A 20,658-nucleotide genomic window follows, 5' to 3' on the forward strand; every position below is an offset into this window, starting at 1 on the left:
TATGTGTGTGTGCACGGGGGGCGTGCATGTGCATGCATGCGTGCGTGTGTATGCCACGGGATGTTTGTAGAGGTCAGAAGACAACATTCAAGAGTCAATTTTTTCCTTTCAGAAAGGACCTTACTCAGATCCTCAGCTGTGGTGGCAAATCCTTGTGGCCACTGAGCCATCTTGCCAGCCATCTTCTTATTTCCCTGGTACTCCAAGCCTAGCCGGAAGTGGTAAAAAGGAGACTCAATGGGCTTGTGCCTGTGGCTGGAGCAACCTAGACAAGTCTTTGACTTAAGGACTTCCCAGCTCTGGGCCTGCTCTGTGCTCCCTGATCCCTCAGAAAGGTTGTGCTACCATGCTTCATAAAAAACCCTCAGCTCCTCACTTTACTTGTGGTCTCCCACGATGGCCCTTGCCACACCACATGGCACTTCCAGCAAGGTGGTGGCTGCCAGCACTCTCAGACTCTGCCGGGCACAGGCCCTCTTCTTTCTGCCTAGTTCTTGCAATCCCCCAAGGACCCGTAAGGGTGAACACTGACGTGGTCCCCAGGATGCATCACACAGCTGGCATTTGCTTCTGGAGAGTCTGTGCCCACAGTTCATGCTCTTGAAAACCTTATCTGGGGGCTACAGAGATGGCTCGGTGGGTAAAGACACTTTAGCATGCTCAGGGCCCATGTGGTGGAAGAAAACTGACTCCTGAAAGCTGCCTTGTGAATTCTGTCTTTGTCTCTCTCTGTCTCTCTGTCTCTGTCTCTCTGTTTCTCTGTCTCTCTGTCTGTCTGTCTGTCTGTCTGTCTCTCTCTCTCTCTCTCTCTCTCTCTCTCTCTCTCTCTCTCTCTCTCTCTCTGTGTCCCCACCTGCCCGTCCACCCACCCATACACACACACACACACACACAAACTTTAAATAATATTAGACAGGTGGCTTTATAAGAAAGCAGAGTCCAGGCTGAGTCCTATCTACCTGCCCAGCTACCCGTGTTTCTCCTGTTTATTAGCCAGCCAGCAGCCAGCTACTACCACCCTTCCATCTATGCATCTGTCCCCACCCACCAATTATTACTCATCAATCAATCCATCATCCATCTATCCACCCATCATCCATTACCCATCAATCTCCCCATAATTTATTATTTATCATCTATCCATCCACTATCCATCCTTCATCCAAGTTCTACCCATCAATTATCCATTATCTACCTATCTATCTATCTATCTATCTATCTATCTATATCTATCCATCTATCCATCATCCCTCCTCCCTTCATGTCCCCTCCCTCCATCTACCCATCCATCACTTACCTACCATCTAGTCAACAGTCACAGAGTGCACATGGCATTGCAGCCACTCTGTCACATGCTCAAACAACAAAATTAAGGATACCCTGTGGCCAGCAGACTCACAGCACTCCTGAGGAGGGCGCTCCACGCTGTGATGGAGGTTGCATGGGCACTTCCATTTGTTCAGGACATTCCAGGTTTTTTTTGTCTTGTTTGAGACAGAGGTCTCACTATGCAGACCCGACTGGCTCAGAACTTGCTGTGTAGCCCAGGCTGGCCTCAAACTCACAGCAATGTGCTTGTATCTGCCTCCCAGATGCTGGATCCAGAGGCTTTTCAGGTTTTATAGTGTCTCCCTGGCAAGGCCCATTCAACTACCATGTGAGGAAAGGGGCACCATCCCACTTACAGCCTAGCTCAGAAAGAACAGACCCCATGTGTCTGAGCATGCTAGGTCTGCTCAGGCTGTGCCAGCACGCAGTCACTACCAACCTTCATGTTTCTTTTTTGTTTTTTTTTCTGAGTCAGGGTTTCTCTGTGTAGCCTTGGCTATCCTGGACTCACTCTGTAGACCAGGCTGACCTTGAACTCACAGCGATCTGCCTGCCTCTGCCTCCCAAGTGCTGGGATTAAAGGCGTGCGCCATCACGCCTGGCTTAACCTTCATGTTTCTTAAAAACAGCGCTTCTCAACCTGTGGGACGCAACCCCTTTGAGGGTCCATGGACCTTTCCCATCTCAGATATCTGAAATTTATATTGTAATTCATAACACTAACATAATGATAGTTATAAAGTAGATGACAAAAATAATAATGGAGGAACCATACTAAACGGTTGTGGCATGAGGAGGCTTGAGGACCACTGCTGTAGTGGGCCCTACTGAGGCGGCAGTGGGGAGCTACAGTGGGAGACCACATAACTGTTCCCTTCAAGCCAGCCACCAATCGCACGTCTGGCACCTGACGCAGGGCAGCTGATAACAGGACTCTCTACCCGATCAGCTGGTGCTGTCAGCTCTGACAGTCGGGAGTCTCTTCCAGCTGTGAACAGGGCTGTGGCTAGAGTCGGGCAGTGGGAAAACACAACAGAAAACCTGTGAAACTCATGCCCACCCTGGGTCCCACCAACTCCCTCAGGGATCTGGAGGGAGGTCAGTTCCCGTGAGCCCCTCCCCCCCTTCCAGCATGACTCTTGTGTGTCCTTCTGGACCATCTGCCAGTTGCAGATGACTGAAAGATGAGAGCCACTCCTGTTCATGTCTAGGCCGATGGCCACCAGGGTCCAAGCCAGCAAAGCAGGAAAGTAGAAGACACGGGCTTCAGAGTGAATGTCCATATACCATTCACTTGTCCCTTTGTCCACCCATTCATTCTACAGCCAGGGACTGAGGGCCTGGTCAGTGCTGGCTTTACAGGAGCTGACCCTCTGCAGGGCCCGCCTCTCCACATCTCTGGTCCCTGAGAGGGTGAGTTCTGGGTGCAGGAGGGGAAGGCAGAAGGAAAGAGGCCAACTGTCCCAGGATGGCCAGACCACCTAGGCCACATGCTGGAGAGTGCACCGGCTTGCCACCTTGACACACCAGCCAGAAGCAGCAGTTCTAGGTCCTACCTTACATCAGGGGGACCCTGTGCAGGACTCGCACTTTACTGTGTGTCCCTGTGACAGTACCTCCCAGCTCTGCTCTGTCTCCAGCTTCTTCCTAGACTTCTCTGGTGGTAACCAAAGCAGTTAAACCCTCATCGGTCCCTTAGTGGTGTGAGGTATTTAACTAGGAGCTGTCACCCATTTGGCAGGTGCCCCATGAGGCAGCCTGCTTGGGGAATCCTGTAGCGCCAATGTAGAGGAACTTTTTTAAAGCTTTACCATAAGCTCTTGGGAGGGGACGGCATGGGTAACTGTGTACTTACTTACACATTGCCATAACAGAGCCTGCCTCTCGGTTGCTATGGAGACCTGGAGCCTATCCCTCTGTTTGGTGCCTGTTAGTCTCCCTGTGACAGCTGCATCCTGGCCAGTTGATACCTCGGTGTGCAAAACTCCCTACAGCCCGATTTCCACATGCTCTTGTCACACAGGTGCACAGGCGGGTTTGCTAGACACCCACGGGACAAGCTAAATTCCCCAGCCATCCCGACTCTCTGCCTATCCCAGAGTGCTTTGCATCCCCAAGTGTGAAACTAGTAAAAGCCACCTGGAGAGCCTCAAGATCCAAGGATAAAAGTTCTTGTGTGCCAAATCCTTCTGCCTTGGCCTCTCTATAGCCTTAGTTTCTAGACTGCAGAGCTATAGACATCTGGGGATGGGGACATCTTAGAATGACAGGGACGTGCTGTCTAGATGTTAAAGAGGCCTTTGGTGTGTTCCATCCCATTCCCCACCATTGTCCTCTGGCAGCTCACTGATACACCGCTAGGGTCAGTGAATACTTCCTGAGGCTGTACATTTTAATACTTTATGTTGACCCCCAAAGAGTCATTCTCTTGCTTGGACTCCTTTGCTTCTGGGGTACAGAGGGCCTGTTGGATCTCACACAGCAGGGGGCGGGGCTTGCTAAAAGCTCACCTAGCTTTTCGTGTCTAGACTACACCTTCTGAAGATTCTGAGCCTCACCCCAGACAAGGCAAGCCAGGGGCTCAGTCTGTCCGTGCCCACCAGAAAGCTACGTACCGAGGCAGCTGTCCACCTCACGTCACTCAGGGACCCAGACCTGGGAACTTGACAGCCTTTGGGCAGCCAACAAGCCTCTCTTGGAAGGTCAAGACTCTCCGGGGACTGAGGACACAGTAGGGTAGTGAGCACTCTGGATCCTGACACCTGCCCCTTCCCCCAACTTTCCTCCTTGGTCTGGGCAGGGCTTATGCCTGACTTCTCCCACCTCCAGCTCAGACACATCCCCGGCCAAGTGGTCCTCCCTCTGGCTGTCACAGGCCAGGACCCCTGCTCGACAAACCTGACATGAGCGGGACCTGGGAAACCCTGATGGGGTGAAGGACCCCCAGGCTTGCTTTAGATCTCACAAACTCACCACCCACAGCTGGGGCTGTCCTTCCTAGCATTGTCACACTGACTATGCCAACCTTTTCCCCAGATATCCTCTGGAGCCTGAGCCAGCGACCAAGGCTGAGAGCGAGGGAGGCGCCTCACAGAGGCCAGGAAATGCACAGGGAGCTAAAAATACAGTTTAGACGCAGGCTTCTCTTTCCCTGAAGGCCCTTAGGGGCTTGTTGGAAAGGTTGGCAGGCACACAGGGTCTGCTTGTCCCAGTCAACAGGTGTGGCCCAGGGCACTAGCCTCCTTTCCTCTCCCCCTCTCCAGCCCCCCCCCCCCACCCACTGACCTGTCACCTGGATGAGCCAGGCCCCCTCCACAGTCTTCCACCTCAGGGCGTGCCCATTTCCTCTGCTTCCTTGAGGTCATTCCCCTTCGCCTCCCAGGCCCCAGTGCAGGCTTGGCCCTCTTACAGCTTGGCTTTGGGGTGCAGACAATGTGGACAAGCAGAACCCCATTTTTACTCTGCGAATGTTCTAGGGCCAGGATCAGAGACTCACGGTTGCAAAAGTACAGGTCTTGCTCCAGAAGTAAGAGACCATTTTCTTGCTCTGAGGCAAACACAGGTGACCAGTACTGAAAACAGTGGTTCGTGTCATACATACACGTGTGTGTTTGTGTGTGTGTGTGTGTGTGTATGCATGACATGAACGTAAATAAAAGTTCTCATGCACCAAAGCCGCCTGTTCTTACATCTCCAGAGCCTTGGTCTCTAGATTCCAGCACCATAGACATCTAGGGATGAGGGCATTACAATGACAGAGGCACGTTGTCCTGATGCTAAAAAGGCCTTTTAGTGCACCCCATCCCGTTCCCCACTACTGTCCTCTGCCAGCTCACCATCTGATTCCTGCTGGGAAACTGGAGACAGAGCAGAGCGGAGAGGTCTGTCCACAGGGACACACAATAAAGTACGAGTTCAGCACAGGGTCCCGCTGACGTAAGGTAGGACCAAGAGCTGCTGGTTCTGGCTGGCCTGTCAAGGCGGCGAGCCGGTGCACTCGCCAGCATGTGGCCTAGGTGGTCTGGCCATCTTGGGACAGTTGGGCTCTTCCCTTCTGCCTTCCCCTCCTGCACCCAGAACTCACCCTCTCAGGGACCGGATATGTGGACCATGTATGTGTGCCATGAACACCATTCACTGAGGAACGGCTGTGTTCACCGTTTGTTTGTTTCTCTGTTTGTTTATACAGGGTCTCGTGTAGCCCAGGCTATCTCTGGACTCCTCGTTCTCCTCCTCTCCCTCCCAAATGCTGGGATTACACACATCCATCACCACACATGTCCTCCATGAACTTTTTATAGTCAGACAACAAGCTAAAAGAATAAATCCAGGCACTTAGCAAACACACTGGTGAGGACGGCAGGTAAGCATGCTATGGGGAGCCCTGGGTTTCAAATCCTAGCTGAGGGAGGACATTCTTAGATTTGGGCCTGTGAGGAGCGAACAGTTTCACTTGGTAGATGAAAGATAATGATCAGATAAGGAGCGGTGGGCGGTAAGTGGCTAGATAAGGAAATGGACCATAGGAGATAATGCTGGCTTTGGATCTGCAACACTCCAACTCTCCATAACCACAGGGCTCTAACCAGTCTGTACAATCTTTCACATAGGTGCCTTACACGGGGAACTTTCGTTCACAGATTTCCACAGACATACCCTGCTCGCTGCACAACAGAGCATGCCTGCCCCCTCCCTCCTCCCAGAGCCCTTCCTTTGGGGTAACCACTTTTATAGTTCTGGCTCTTACACACGAAGAAACAGAGGCATAGAAAGGTTAGGAACTTTGTTCAAGGTCAGCCAGCAAAGTCCAAGGAGTCTGTGGCCACATCTGTGCTTTGTGGCTCAGTGGTGGTCTGATTTTAGTTCCTCCTCGTCCTCCTTCTCCTCCTCGTCCTCCTCCTCCTCCTCCCCTTCTCATCTTCCTGGCAGCACTGATAAGCACCAGGCGTGGGCATTCTGAACGCTTATTTTAGTGTTTGGATTCAGTCCAGGGTCCCAGGGCCCAGAAGGAAGTGGTTGCTTTTCCCTTGGCTGTCAACTGGGGAGCCTGCTGCCATCTAGTGGCAAGTAGAAGAATTGCCGTTACCTGCACGCACGCCTTCCAGTGTGTTTACTGCCCCTTGCCTCGAAGACTCATTTTTTTTCTTTTTTCTTTTTACTCTCTTTTTTAAAAATGTTATTAATTTATTCAGATTACAACTCAATTGTTATCCCATCACTTGTATCCTCCTGTTCCTCCCTCCCTCCTGCTTTCACCCTATTCCCCTTCTCTAGGTCTAAGACCGAGGGGTCCCTCCTCCCACTCTATATGGTCTCATCTTGGTAGCCTACTTATTCTTTCTTTGAATGCCACCAGGCCTCCCCACCAAGAGGTGGTGGTCAAATACGGAGCACCAGAGTTCATGTCAGAGTGAGTTCCTGCTCTCCACATAACTGTGGAGAATGTCCTCTCCATTGAGTAGATCAGAGTAGGGGTTCAATGTTTACTATTGTACTGTCCTTGGTTAGTGCAGTAGTTTGAACAGACCCCCCTGGGCCCTGATCCACCCATCACAATGTTCTTCTTGTAGGTTTCTAGGACCCTCTGGGTCCTTCTATTTCCCCATCTCCTATATTTCTCTTACCTAGAGTCCCAGTGGGATGTCCTCACATCTATCCCACTCTCCTGGTAAGTGAAGACTTTCATGGGCCATGCCTTTTGGGCTAGTGTCCAATTATAAGTGAGTATATGCCATGTGGGTTAACTGCTTCTGGGTTAACTCACTCAGTATGGTCATTTCTAGTCTCGTCCATTTGTCCACAAATTTCAGGAATTCCTTGTTTTTAATAGCTGAGTAGTATTCCATAGTGTAAATGTACCACAGTTTCTGGCTATTATGATTAAGGCTGCTATAAACATGGTTGAGCATATGTCCTTGTTGTGTGGTGGAGCATCTTCTGGGTATATTCCAAGGAGTGGAATAGCTGGGTCTTGAGGAAGCCCTATTCCCATTTTTCTGAGAAAGCACCAGATAGATTTCCAAAGTGGTTGTACCAGTTTGCATTCCCACCAGCAATGAAGGCGTGTTCCTCTTTCTCCACATCCTCACCAGCATGTGGTGTCACTTGAATTTTTTATCTTAGCCATCAGGGTCTCAAGGTGATCCTTTTGATGCAGAGATTGTGGAAGGGCTGGCAGACTGTGCCTGGCTTGTGGCGTGGCCTGTGGGCAGAGGGGACGGTTGGCAGAAATGAATGAGAGTAGGAGGGTGCATGGGTACCGGGGGAGGTGAGCCCTGTGTGGAAGGACCTGGTGGCCAGGAGAGGACTTGAGGGTGCAGAATTGACTGTGTGATAGTCTGTGGCTGATCTCCAGTGGCTGAGGACAGACAAGTGGCCCCAGATTCTCTAATGTGGCAGAGGGAAGGTCACTTTAGCGGGTACCTGAATGGCTGTGAGGCCAGGGTGTGAGGCTGGGGAGCCACACGGCTTTGGTGCCATCCTAAACTATTTCTGCCACTCAGAGAAAGAGTGATAACCTCATGTCTTCCACCATCTGTAAAATGAGAACTTTAAAAAGTGTTCTTTCTAGCCAGGCATGGGGGCACACACCTCTAATCCCAGCACTCGGGAGCCAGAGGCAAGTGGATTGCTGTGAGTTCGAGGCCAGCCTGGTCTACAAAGTGAGAGTCTAGGACAGCCAAGGCTACATAGAGAAATCCTGTCTCGAAAAACAAAACAAAACAAAACAAAACAAATAACAAAAATAAGGGAAAAAAGTGGTGTTTTAAAAAAAGATTTATTATTATGTATACAGTGCTCTGCCTGCATGTACATCTGCAGTCCAGAAGAGGGCATCAGATCTCATTATAGATGGTTATGAGCCACCATCTGGGTGTTGGGACTTGAGCTCAGGACCTCTGGAAGAGCAATCAGTGCTCTTAACCCCGAGCCATCTCTCCAGCCCTTAAAAAGTGTTCTTAAGTGCCATCCTGAAGGCTGTGTGTCTCTGTGTGTGTCTATGTGTGTTTCTCTCTGTGTGTACATGCCTATGTGTGTGTATGTGATGTTTCTCTGTGTGTGTGAGTGTGTGTGTGTGTGTGTGTGTGTGTGTGTGTGTATGTGTGTGTATCTGCAAGAAGGTATATGGCATGCAGAGGAGGCATACAGAGGGGTGCCCTGCTCTGTCACTCTCCATTTTATTCCCTTGAGATGGGATCTTTCACTGAACCTGGAGCCTGTTGCTTTTCAGTTGGGCTAGACTGGTCAGCACGGCCCCACAGTCAGCCTTTCTCCATAGCCACCCCCATGCCCAGCACTGAGGTCACAAGCAAAGCCTTTTTTTTTTTTTTTTTTTAAAGATTTATTTACCATGTATACAGTGCTCTATCTGCATGTACAACTACAGGGCATCAGATCACTTTATAGATGCTTGTGAGCCATCATGAGGTTGCTGGGAATTGAACTCAGGACCTCTGGAGGAGCAGTCAGTGCCCTTAGCCTCTGAGCCATCTCTCCAGCCCCACCTTTTCCCCTGAGTGCTGGAGTTTGGAACTCACAGCCTTATGGCTGTGTAACAATCATTCTTATTTGTAGCTCCTCATGAGTGTTAAGGCAGGGAGTGGATGCGAACACGTGGCAAGGCCTGGTATGTAGTAGGGCTCTGTAATTGCATACTGTGCTATGATGTACTGAGAAGTCATGAAAGAGAGGCCAACACAGACATACATGTGTATTGTGTATTACATATAAACACTGTGTACGCTCGTATGTGATGTGTGTATGATACCGGGGGGGGGGGGGGGGCTCATGCGTGTCCTGATCTCTACCCAGGAAAACTCTGTGGAGTGTGCTTCCTCCTTTGTGTGGGTTCCAGGAATGGCACTTCGGTCCTCAGGCTTGTGTGGCAAGTGCCTTTGCCCACTGAGCCATTTGCAGGCCCAGTATGAGGGAAGGATATGTTGGAAGGGAAATTCTGGAATATTCTACATTTAATTACACAGTACACGGGTTTAGAGGATGAAAAGGAGAAGAGTGAGAGAAACTAATCAGACAAGATCAAAAGAGATTGTCTCCCATTTCTGAATGTACACTATGACCTTGGCTTAGATGCTGTCACAGCTGGCCACCAGAGACGCCTGCCCTGTTTATGCCTGAGCTTTCCAGACAGTTCTAGCAGGCAGATCGGAAGCAGCAAGCCCACGCCTCAAGGACTGCCCCTCACACAAAGCTTTTCCTTTTTTGTTTTATCTGCATATAGGCAACACAGCCCCCAACCCCAGTTTCTCTATAAACACACCCTTAGCTCTGGGCTCAGCAGACACCTTCCCCTCTGCCGCTGTGTGAGCTGTGGGGTCTTGTCCAGGGTCATTTTTCTGGATAGCGTCTACAGTGTCTCAGTAAGCCCTTTTATTTCAGATATCTTTTTGAAAACTTTTGGTGCAGCACAAAAACCAAAGCACCCAGGTTGGTGGGTTAGGGAAGGCTTGGTTGTGCATGACACCAAACTTTAAACAATACAGTCCCCAAAGATGCACTTAGAAGTGCACTGGGAAAGGCATCTACTGAGCTCTGTGTGTGTGTCTGTGAGCGTGCACACGCGCATGAGTGTGTGTGCTTGTGAATGTGTTTGTGTATGTATATGTTGGCACTTGTGTGTTGTGCACATGTATGGGTGCACATGTGTGGGTGCATGTGTGTGCATGCATGTGTGTTGTGTGTGTTTCTCATGTATGTGTATATATCATCTGTGCACCTAAGCCCAGAGGCTAGGAGAGGATACCAGGGCTCTACTCCATCACTCCCCACCTATTTTTCTGCAGCCAAGTCTCTCACTGAACACAGTGATCCCTCTGCCTCCACTTCCACACTGCCAGAGTTACTGGTGAGCATGGCTATACTTAGCTTTTTCTGTGGGTGCTAGGGTTTGAAGTCAGGGTCCAATGCTTGTTCCCGCTGAGCCATCTTCCCAGCCCCTAAAGAATTGTTTTAAAATAAATTTATCTTACGACTTATTATCATTAAATGCCTGATTTGTATAGCTATTTTTTTTTTTTTTTTTTGCCTTTTAATTTCTAAAACATGTTGTAAATTATAATAGCAATACATCATTTTTCTCCCTCTGGTCCTCATCAGCCTCTCTGGAAACCCTCCCACACCCCCAACTCTCAAGTTGATATCCTCCTATTCATTACGGTTGTTGCATACGTGTGTATGTGTGTGTGTGTGTGTGTTATGTATGTATGTTTGTATGTGCACAAGCATATATATATATATAAATACAACCTGCTGGGTCTGCTCACGTTGGTGGTGTGTATGTGGTTTCATGGCTGGAAGCCGATGAGAGGGCTCCCTCTTGGGAGAGGCTAATTCTCCGTCTCCCAGCATTCATCATTTGCCTGTAGCTCTTTGTTTAGGGGCGGGACTCTGCTAAATTAGCATTCCCACTGATGTGGTCGCTGTCCGGATCTTGTTTATGCAGTCATTTCTAGAACACGTGTTGCACAGCAGACTTCCCGGTGTTCTGGCTCTCACAGTCTTTCTGTCCCCTCTTCCATGTTGTTCCCTGAGCCATAGACACAGGAGCTGTGATGTAGATGTAACTTCTGGGACTGGCTTTCCACAATCTGTGGATCTCTGCAACGTGACCACTTGTGGCTTTCCTGCGATGGTCTCCATTTGCTGTAGAGAGAAGCGGCTTTAGTGAGGGGTAGGAGCTATACTTACTTGTGGATGTAAGGCTCAGGGTCTACAGCATCCCTGTGGAACTGAGTGCCCCTCCCCCCAGAGGCCCTCTCCTGGGTCGCCAGTTCCTCCACCATTGACCTCTGACCCCTGGAAAACCCAGGGCCTGCTCCCCAAAGCGCTCCCATGGAAGGAGGACTCAGAAGGAAAGGGGCAGGGTACCCTTAGGCCACTCCAACTTGTATCTCCATAATCAAACCCACTCTGCAATGCAGGGTGCTGGGAGACATTCCCCCCTCCCCCACCCAACCCCCCAGCCCATCTGCGTAGCTGGGGCTTCTCTGAGCCTAGGCCTCCACTTTATTCTGTCACAGGAGGGGGATGATTTGTTCCTTTCTGTATCCTAGTTGTACCCCAGAACAGCCTGGGGTTTATCCAGCAATTTGGAGATGCTTCAGTTTGTCATGTGGAGCACAAATTTGGTGGCAGGGCAAAAAAGAAGGTCTCATCTTAGCTTTCTTTCTTTCTATTTTTCGAGACAGGGTTTCTCTGTGTAGCCCTGACTGTCCTAGACTTGCTTTGTAGACCTGGCTGGCCTCGAACTGACATTGATCCACCTGCCTCTGCCTCTCCAGCACTGGGATTAAAGGTGTGCGCCACCACCGCCTGGTTTAGCTTGAGTTCTTTTGCTGTGATAAACACAAAGGCAGCTTATCCAGGAAAGGGTACACCTGATTTACATCTTACTCTCCATCACCACAGGAAACTGAAGCAGGGGTCTCAGAGGAACGCTGCTCACTGCTGGCTCAGCCTGCTTCCTTCTGCAAGCCAGGAGTACCTGCCTAGGGCGTGGCACCACCCACCATGGGCTCTGCCCTCTACGTCAATTATTTAAATCAAGAAAATGCTTCACGGTCTGGCTTACAGGCCTGTCTACCTGATAGAAGCGGTTTCTCAATTGAGGTTCCTTCATCCGGGATGACTCTAGCTTGTGTCAAGTTGACAAAAACAAAAGAAAACAAAGCTAACCAGCGCAGGCCTTCAGAGGTGCTAAGTGGAGGAACTGGAATCAAGTGGGAAGAGACTGCCAAGCACCATGGTGGTGTGCAAGGTTTGGGTACATGCAAACGTGTTTTTGTTTTAAGCCCAGGTGTGGGATATGAGGGCTGCTCCACTTTGTCCGCAGCTGATAGTTGCCTGTGAGAGGGCGCATGATCTTTGTCAGCTGTGAACGACCTCGTGCAGGGGGCGTGGTCTTTGTCAGTGGGGATAAAAGCCAGCCCCAGAGAGTGACTGAGCAAAGAGGGATGCTAGTGCTTCTGCCGCTCCTGGCTGCTGTTGATGCAGTGTGATGACCAGAGGAAGTCAGAGATAGCCTGACATGAGGACTGGACCTGCCCCCAAGGAAATGACAGGAAGTAGCTAAGGAAAACTATGCTCCCCTCTCCCCCACTAACATCCTTTCTCTCCTACCTGGTGTTGGTAGGGATTAGGGTAGAGGAGGAAGAAAGAGATTTTAAGGATTTTAAAAACACACCAACACCATGGGGCCTTGGCAGCTTTACAGGGAGGACAGTGCCAGCTTGATGTGCATTGGGGAGAGCCTGGAGGGGGTTGGGAGGACTTGCTTCTGAGGCTTCAGGCTTTGTGCCCCCATTCTCCCTGGCCTTGAGTGGTCCAGGTAAGAGCTCTGATCACACAGGAGGGCTGAGGGATGATGAGAACAAGCTGGGGGAAGAAGCAACCTAACATGGAATGTTCTGGAAACCCAAGATGACCAGTCTGGCTGGGTGGGAAAGTTTGTGAAGTGGGTTGGTCAAGCATGAGGTTGCAAAGGAGGGCTGGGAGCTCACTGGGAATGAATTTAAACTTGGTGAGGCTTCAAAGAGGGCCCCGCGATTGGGGTCGGGGGGAGGGCACAGGATGGCTGGAGTCAGGGGCGGGTCCAGGCCTCTGGCATGAATCAAAGGGTCAGTTAAAATTAGTCCCTTTGGCCCAGAAGCCAAAAGGCACAGTGTGGCCGGCAGCTGCAGCCTCAGGGGACTCTTGGGCAGGGAGTGCTGTGTGAGAGCAAAGCTCTCTGTCCTCCAGGAACTCATGTAGGGCTGTGGGTAGCACCCAGGGAGGGGGCGAGGCTTTTTGACAGTGTAAGGTGTTGTTGGTCAGCTTCCTGGTTGGCCTAAAGAGGTCCTCCTTTTCTTTACAGCCCCTCCTTCAGGGAAGCCAGAGGACCAGGTCACCCTAACACGGGTCCCCTCTTCTGTCTTTGTGGCTCACTTCACTGTCCCTTTAAGCTGGTTGATAATGCAGCAGCTTTAAGCCCTGTATGGTTATGGTCTTTCCACAGGCCTCCCCTTCTTCACCAGCAGCACCTGGTGACCTGGCTAGAGTCTCCCCCCCCCATCCCCCCCCCCCTACCCCTCCCCTCCCCTCCCCTCCCCGCCCCACACATTCAGGTCTTCAATGTCAGAGGATGGGAAGACACAGCCATCGCTGAGGCAGTTCTGGCAAATTCTGCAGGCCCTGTAGTTCTCTAAGCATCTCCTGAGTCAAGTGGCTAGAGGCTTTGATTTTACATGGGCCTTAGAAAAGAGGGCGGGGCTGCTTGCAGGGCGGCTGGCACTTCTGCTTTCTCTGCCTCCAGCCCTCCTAGCTCCTAATGCGGCTGTTGGCTTACCACCCACCCCCCCCCCCCGCTCCCCCCCGCCGCCCCCCCTCCTCACACTGGCGCCAAGATGACCTCATCTCCAGATTTTAGTTGTTGATTTTTTTTTTTAATCTTCAGAAAATGTTTCCAAATATGGTCCCATTGCAGGTCACATGATCTCAGGCTCGGCGCTGGTGGGGGTGAGGGGGGAGCAGAAGGAATTTACTGCAGACCTCATGGTGAGCACGGGGGTAGCCAAGGGAACCCTGCCCTGAGGAGGGAGGCTAGGCCTGTTTCTGGATTACTGTGGTTCCGGTTTTGGACTCTGCAAAAACACTCATGGAAAAACCGTCTGGAGCCCGGCTGCACTGGGGAGGCCCCTCCCACAGTCACTGGCGGGTTTCCCTGTCTGGTGTGGGTAGGGGGTGGGGATAGGGCAGTTTCCCCCACCTCTCATGAACAGGCCTCATAACTCCCACAGTCTCCACCCACTTGTGGGCTGGGGGGAGGGGAGGGAGTCCCTGTTCTGTCTTCCCTGCCCTCTGGACAGGGTCACTGCTCCCTGACCAGGAACACAGCATGGGACTGAAACCAAGGGTTCCTCAGCTTTCCGAGGCTGCGGAGCAGAGGGAATAGGAATTCGGCCTGGGAGCCCAGCCACAAAACCCATTCAGCCGCCGTTCTGTGAGGCAGCCACAACCGGCTGCTCATTTCTTACTGACAGGGTTCATAGACCCCAGAGCCAGCGGGCCTCACTCCATACCAGACACAGGGCCAAGTGAGCCCACTTGCTCCCCTAGGTTGCTCCGTGGCGGCCCTGCCTGTCTTAGCCCAGGCTTCCTTTCTGGTCCATCTGGAGGCTCTCCAGCCCCCACCAGCTCCACTACCACCACAATCCACCCCGCTGACACGTGTGGCTATGAGATGCCCCCTAGAGGCCACAGGCTAATAATGGCTTAATGGCCAGCATATGATATCGCTGGAGTAACATGACCTTTTAAAAAGTTGGTTTTTTGACATTATTTTCAATTACGTGGATGTCTATGTGTAGATTATATATGCATGTCAGTGCAAGATCCCAAAGAGAGGAGTTGCAGCCCAAGAGCTGGAGTCAAAGGCAGTTGTGTACCACGTGACATGGCTGCTGGGAATTGAGCTTGGTAGTGAGACCTTAAGAGGAGGGACCTAGTACCAGGAAGTGAGGTCATTAAATTCACACAAGGAAAGGGATTAGAACTCAGTTCTCTCCCCTTGTCTCTCGTTGTCACCCTGCCTTGCTCCCCTCTCACTTCCTCCTCCCCTCCTCCCCTCCTCCCCTCCCTCCTCCACTGGTTAGGGTCCCTCACGGGGCCAACCGGTTTCTAACTGAAGTCTCTGAAACCATGAGCCCAGACCAGTCTTTCTGTTCTATAAGATGACCCCCTCAACCGGGCGGTGGTGGTGTATGCCTTTTAAGCCTAGCACTCAGGAGGCAGAGGCAGGCTGATCTCTGTGAGTTTGAAGGAACCAGCCCCCCCCTCCTGAAGGACCCCCATTAAGGCCAAAGTCTGGGAAAATGTAAAAGCTGGCCTACCCAGTCCTCCCTTAAGAACCCCCATTAAGGCCAAAGTCTGCAAATCTCCTCTGCTTAGAAAGTCCAGCTTGAACCAAGGACAGCCAACTTGTGTAGAGTCCAGCTTGAACCAAGGACAGACAGCGATGTCAGATCACTGTGTGTATGTGGCAGGGACAGGAGAGACCCTAAAGAGCCCATCTTGACTCAAGGACAGCCAGTTTGTGTTACAGCTTGTGTTTAAAATTTCCACTTTCCCAGGAATGTACTTACCCCTCCCAATAAGAAAGTTCCTAACTCCCTGTGACACTTCAACCAATCACATACTGTAAACCTCATCTCTGTCTAAAACCTATAAAAGGCCCATGCCTCTGCTTCTCAAGGGTCTGCAGCTCAAAAGATCTTATCAGACCCTGTCACATTGGCTCAATAAATTCCTATGCGTTTACATCGACAACAGGCTCCGTCTCTCAGTAGGGACCCCGGAAATAGACTAGAGATCTCTCTAGAGGTCTCAGTCTTACAAGTTCGAGGCCAGCCTGGTCTACAAAGTGAGTCTAGGACAGCCAAGGCTACACAGAGAAACCCAGTCTTGAAAAACCAAAAAACAAACAAACTCCTCTGGCATTTTGTTTTGTGACTGACTGCCCTCACCTGTTCTCCCAGGGCATGGTGCCAGTCCTGCCTGCTTTACCCACAGAGGACAGCTGGTCCAGCTCTGATGGTCAGACCATCTGGAATATTTCCCCCATCTCACTGGACTCGGGGCTAATTGCAGAGAGGAAAAAAAAAAATACAGGATGGCATTAGTTTTGAATGTGAGGTGGGATGAAGTGGAGGGAAATTCCCTTAAGAGCCTCTCATGGGCCGGAGAGATGGCTCAGAGGGTAAAGACTGGTGGGCTTGAGAGTCTCTGAGTTCAAATCCCGGGACCCATGTGGTGGAAGATAAAAACCAATTCCCGAGAGCTGTCCCTTGACTTCCACTTGAGTGCTGTGACACGCACACTGTTCTGCACACACATGCATGAATACACAAAATATTTTTTTAAAGAGCATCTCGTGTCTTCAAAGAGAGTCAAGATACAAAGCGTGCATATATACATAAATATCCCACATGAATGCACATGAGTGCTTCTGCGCAAGCATACTCACAGGTTGTGGGGAGGGAGGGTGGCTGGTGTGTGTATGTGTCAGTCTCTACTGTACTCCACCCAATTTGATGTCTGCAGGAACCCAGGAAGGGAGGTAAAGCTAGAGAAACTACCAGACCCGAAATGCCACGTTGTTAGGGCCAAGTTCGGAGTGCCCGACTCTTAGCACAACTGCTGCTTCCTGTTCTGTTCTGGGTTCCCAGGGTCCTAAAGCCGCTTCTGTGCAGAGCCTGGAGGGCTGAGACGGAAACTCTGTTGTGCCTGGCACAGTGCAATCTCAGGCGTCTGTAGCACAAAACGTCCTTTGATACTGAGGCCAGGAAAAGATCACCGTTTCCTGGAATCCGAGAATTGCAGGGTGAGAATGCTCCCTGGGCCCGTCCGTTCTCCTGTGGTGGATGGGTTGACAGCCAGGCACACCTGTGTGTACACTGTTGAAACTGTGGTACTCATGGGGAAGGACTGCAGCTCCCCTTCAGACGCCAAACCCTGGGGATGCACAAGTCTCTCAGATAACACAGCATGGTATTTATAGAAAACCCCCACAACCTCCTTAACCCCCCCCCCCACTCCCGTTCCTGAATGATCCTGACTCCACCCTCCTGCGACATAAGCATTTAATACAATGTAAATGATATGCAAATAGGGAGTCACTGATGGTAACAGAAAACATCTGTACTTATATTCAGTCCTGGCAGCGCAGTGCTTTCCCAAGCCAAAAGGAAAACTAATGGTGTGGCATTATGGAGCCTGGCTACCCTCACCTTCTTCATCCTCTGGGCTCAGCCTCCTGAGTGCTAGGATTATGGGAAGGCCTCTCTCAGCCAATCCAATATTGTTGTTTGTGGTTGGTTGGATCCACAGCTGTGGAATCTCTAAGACTGTTGTGGAAGTTCTGGGTTATATGTAAATGTGTTGTTTTAATCCCAGGTGTGGGATATGGGGGCTGCTCCATTTATCCACAGCTGATAACCACCTCCTGAGAGGGCACGCGATGTTTGTCAGCTGTGAAGTACCTGAGGCAGGGTGTAGTCTTTGTCAGTGGGTATGAAAGCCAGACCCAGAGAGAGCGACGGGGGACTCCGAGAAGGAAGAAGGCTGCTGGTGCTCCCCCCAACCCCCCTACCTCCCCCCAACTGCTCCTGGCTGCTGTTGATGCTGTGCCACCAGAAGTCAGAGACAGCCTGAAATGAGGACTGGACTTGCCCCAAGGAAGCCGATGACCCTAACAGCAGGAAGTAGCTGAAGAAAATTACGCTCCCTCTCCCCACAAACCTTCTTTCTCTCCTACCTGGTGTTGGGGTGTTGGAAGGGATTGTGGTAGAGAAGGGAGAGAAAGAGAATTAGGGAACCCAAAATAAAAGTAGTTTTAACAATATCCCTACAGTATATGAGCCTCTGTAGCAGAAGCTGATAAACATAAGAATTCCTTTAGAGGACAATTTGATACTCTGTATCTCTCAGGGCAGCAAGCAGGGGAGTGTGGAGTGCTCAGTCCCAAATGGGACATCTATGTCACCCCTCCTTCCCAGGGTTCAGGTCAGATTTTGCCACCAAATGCACGGGCTAATTGTAACTCTTGCTATGTGTGTGTGCACACCTTTGGGCATGGGCCTGTGCACATGGAGGCAGAGATTGACATAACTATCTCCCTGAACCAACCACCTTCCACTTTGTTTTGGAGTTGGTGTCTCCCACAGAAGCTGGCTGGCTGGCAAGTCTCAGGAATCCTCCTGCCTCCACCTCCCCAGCTGGGGTTATACCTGTGGTGGCTTTTACTCCGGGTGCTGAGAAGCCAGTTCAGGCCCCCACTTTACCAGCCGAGCCTTCCACCCAGCTTTCATCATCTTTCAAGCAGTTGGCCATGAAGGATTGCAGGTGTGGGTCATTAGTCGTGATGCTGTCTTCCTCCTGGGGTTGTATCAGATGCGATGGTGCGGGGTACATGAGGTCTGCTGTGCTCACAGAAGAGCTTACCCTGGAGCAAGCAGGAGTGTTATACGCGCTGGCTTCCCCAACAGAAGGGAGTCACATTTGTTTCTCTCTTGGATCAGATGCAGTTAACCTGGTGACATTTGCTGTCTGTATGGCCAGTCCTCACCAGAGTCCCCCAGACTATCATGTTTATCCCAGACTCTTCCCAGACCCCTGAGCATCAGTTCTCAGTCAACAGAACCCATTCTTGTGGGAGAGGTCACCAGTACTTTGCAACAGACATGCTCGTGGCAAAGGGGCTTTGATGTAGTCATGCCTGAAGCTTTATTGTGATAATTGTCATAAGGAAACTTTTCCCACAAGGTTGTGCTGTGTTTACCTATGTCAGAAATGGATTGCTTGGGTCAGACGCTGGAAGATTGAACCAACACTGGCTAGCCAAGTTGTGTTGAACTGGATTTCCTTCTTGCCTCCTGTGTCATACTCCGGCTGGCCCATGGCATTTGGAGACCCAGCACACAATAGAAGACAGCCTAGGATGGAAGGGGACATGGTGAGTACAGCCACTTTGGGTCTCTTGCATTTGGGATAGCTGCTGGGTGACAGCGCATGCTCAGAGAGCTTCTCACAAAGGTTTGAACTTAACAGCACTAGTTGAAATGCACCTCACAGATGGTGCAGCAAGACCAAGGACAGGCTGTTCCCGCCCACAGTACTGCAGACACCGGTATCCTGTGGACTTCCACGCCCTGGCTCAGCAGTGCCCATTCAGTATGGAGCCTGGCACACAGCTGGGAAGTGGAGATGGTGGGTTTCTCTACAGGGTCTGGACCATGCAGGCACTCATCCTGAGCTAGGCCACAGCCAGTCCTCTGCCCACTCACCTCACAGAGTGTGCAGGAAGATAAGGAAAGTGAAACAGGAAAAGAGGCTACTTTTCAGCAAGGCCCATTTTCTGGGAAATGGACTTCAAAGTTGGCCTGCAACTTTATAGCCAGCTTTGAGATTAAGATGTATCAGTTTCATAATCCTGTTCCCTCCTCCATGAGCCACCCAGCTCCAGCCATTGGCTCAGCTGGAAATAAAAATCTGCCTTTGCTTCTGTCCCTGTTCAGGCCAGACTGTGGTAGCAGCTCCCGCCGGACTGACTGGAGGGCTCCTGGAGAGGTGAGAGCTGAACTTGGGGCTATCCTCTCTCTGAGGGACAGCAGGCACGGGAGGGTGGCTTCTGGGACACTAGTAGACAAGGAAATCAAGGTGACAGAAGCCCGGCACTAGCAGAGGAAAAAGCTGACAGGCTGACAGGTCTCCATGTCCAGGCAGCTGGGGATTAGAGAGTTGGGCAGGGTCTTGGGTTCCGCTCCTTACACAGGATTCCCCATTGGAAACCTCACTGGTTCAGAGGTGCCACTCACAACAGACTCGAGGGTGGGATTTGCCTTGTTATCTACGCAGAGTTCTCTCCTCTGAATAGAGTTGGGTTTGCTTTTTATCCTGTGTGTAATTATGAAAAGCCCAGCAATGACGTGCCCTCATCAGGGCCTTCACTAGCTAGCTCTCCCCAAGACAGAGAAACTTCCAACAGCAAGCCAGATTCAGTGAAATTAGGAGGCCCGTGGGTCTACCTCCGTGGACTGTGCCTGCCCTGCCCAGACTGTCTTGAGCAGGGAGGACAGACAGAACTTCTTCCCTACTGACTTCTCTAGCCACTTGGATCATAGAAGAGAGCAGGGCCATCCTTTCAGACATCGCCATGGCAGAATCTGCCAAGGTGTGTCCCTTAGTCCATCAGTCGACTCTCAGCAGAGGAAAGCCATCATGGGTCAAAGGTGAAGTAATCAGGCTGGACATTGAAAAATACCCAGAGGGCTGGGTTGGGTGGCCTCAGTGCCAAGTGCAGGAGGCCTGGGTCAATTCCCAACAGTGTGTGTGTAGCAGGGTTGTGGGGCTAGGGGTGGGGTGGGGGGAGTGGGCAACAGGGGGGCACAAACTCCTGTCAAGCATTCTTGAACATTCTCCTCAGCTATAGTCCTCATCTCTGCTTTCTTCTGAGCTGTGACACCGGGTGACTCAGTTTTTGCTTGTCCTCTGTCCTCACCTCAGTGAGCACCTTTACTGGCTCCTTCCAGTCTGCTGGTCTCTCACTCACTCTCACCAGCAGTGAGCCTCCACCACACCTCACAACCTATGAGCACCCATCAGCCTTTGCAGCAGTGCAGAGGTCAGCAGAGCACTTGCTCATCCCCCAGGCTTCATGCTGCCCTCGGCTCTCACACCCAGTGTCCACTGGGGACATCTAAGGGTTCCCACAGCCTGCTCCAAGCTGTCACCCAGTTACTCCAAGAACAGCCATGGCATTCTTTCCCTAAGTCCCTCTAC

Source organism: Acomys russatus, chromosome 17, assembly GCF_903995435.1.
Source record: "Acomys russatus chromosome 17, mAcoRus1.1, whole genome shotgun sequence".
NCBI classification, from domain to species: domain Eukaryota; kingdom Metazoa; phylum Chordata; class Mammalia; order Rodentia; family Muridae; genus Acomys; species Acomys russatus.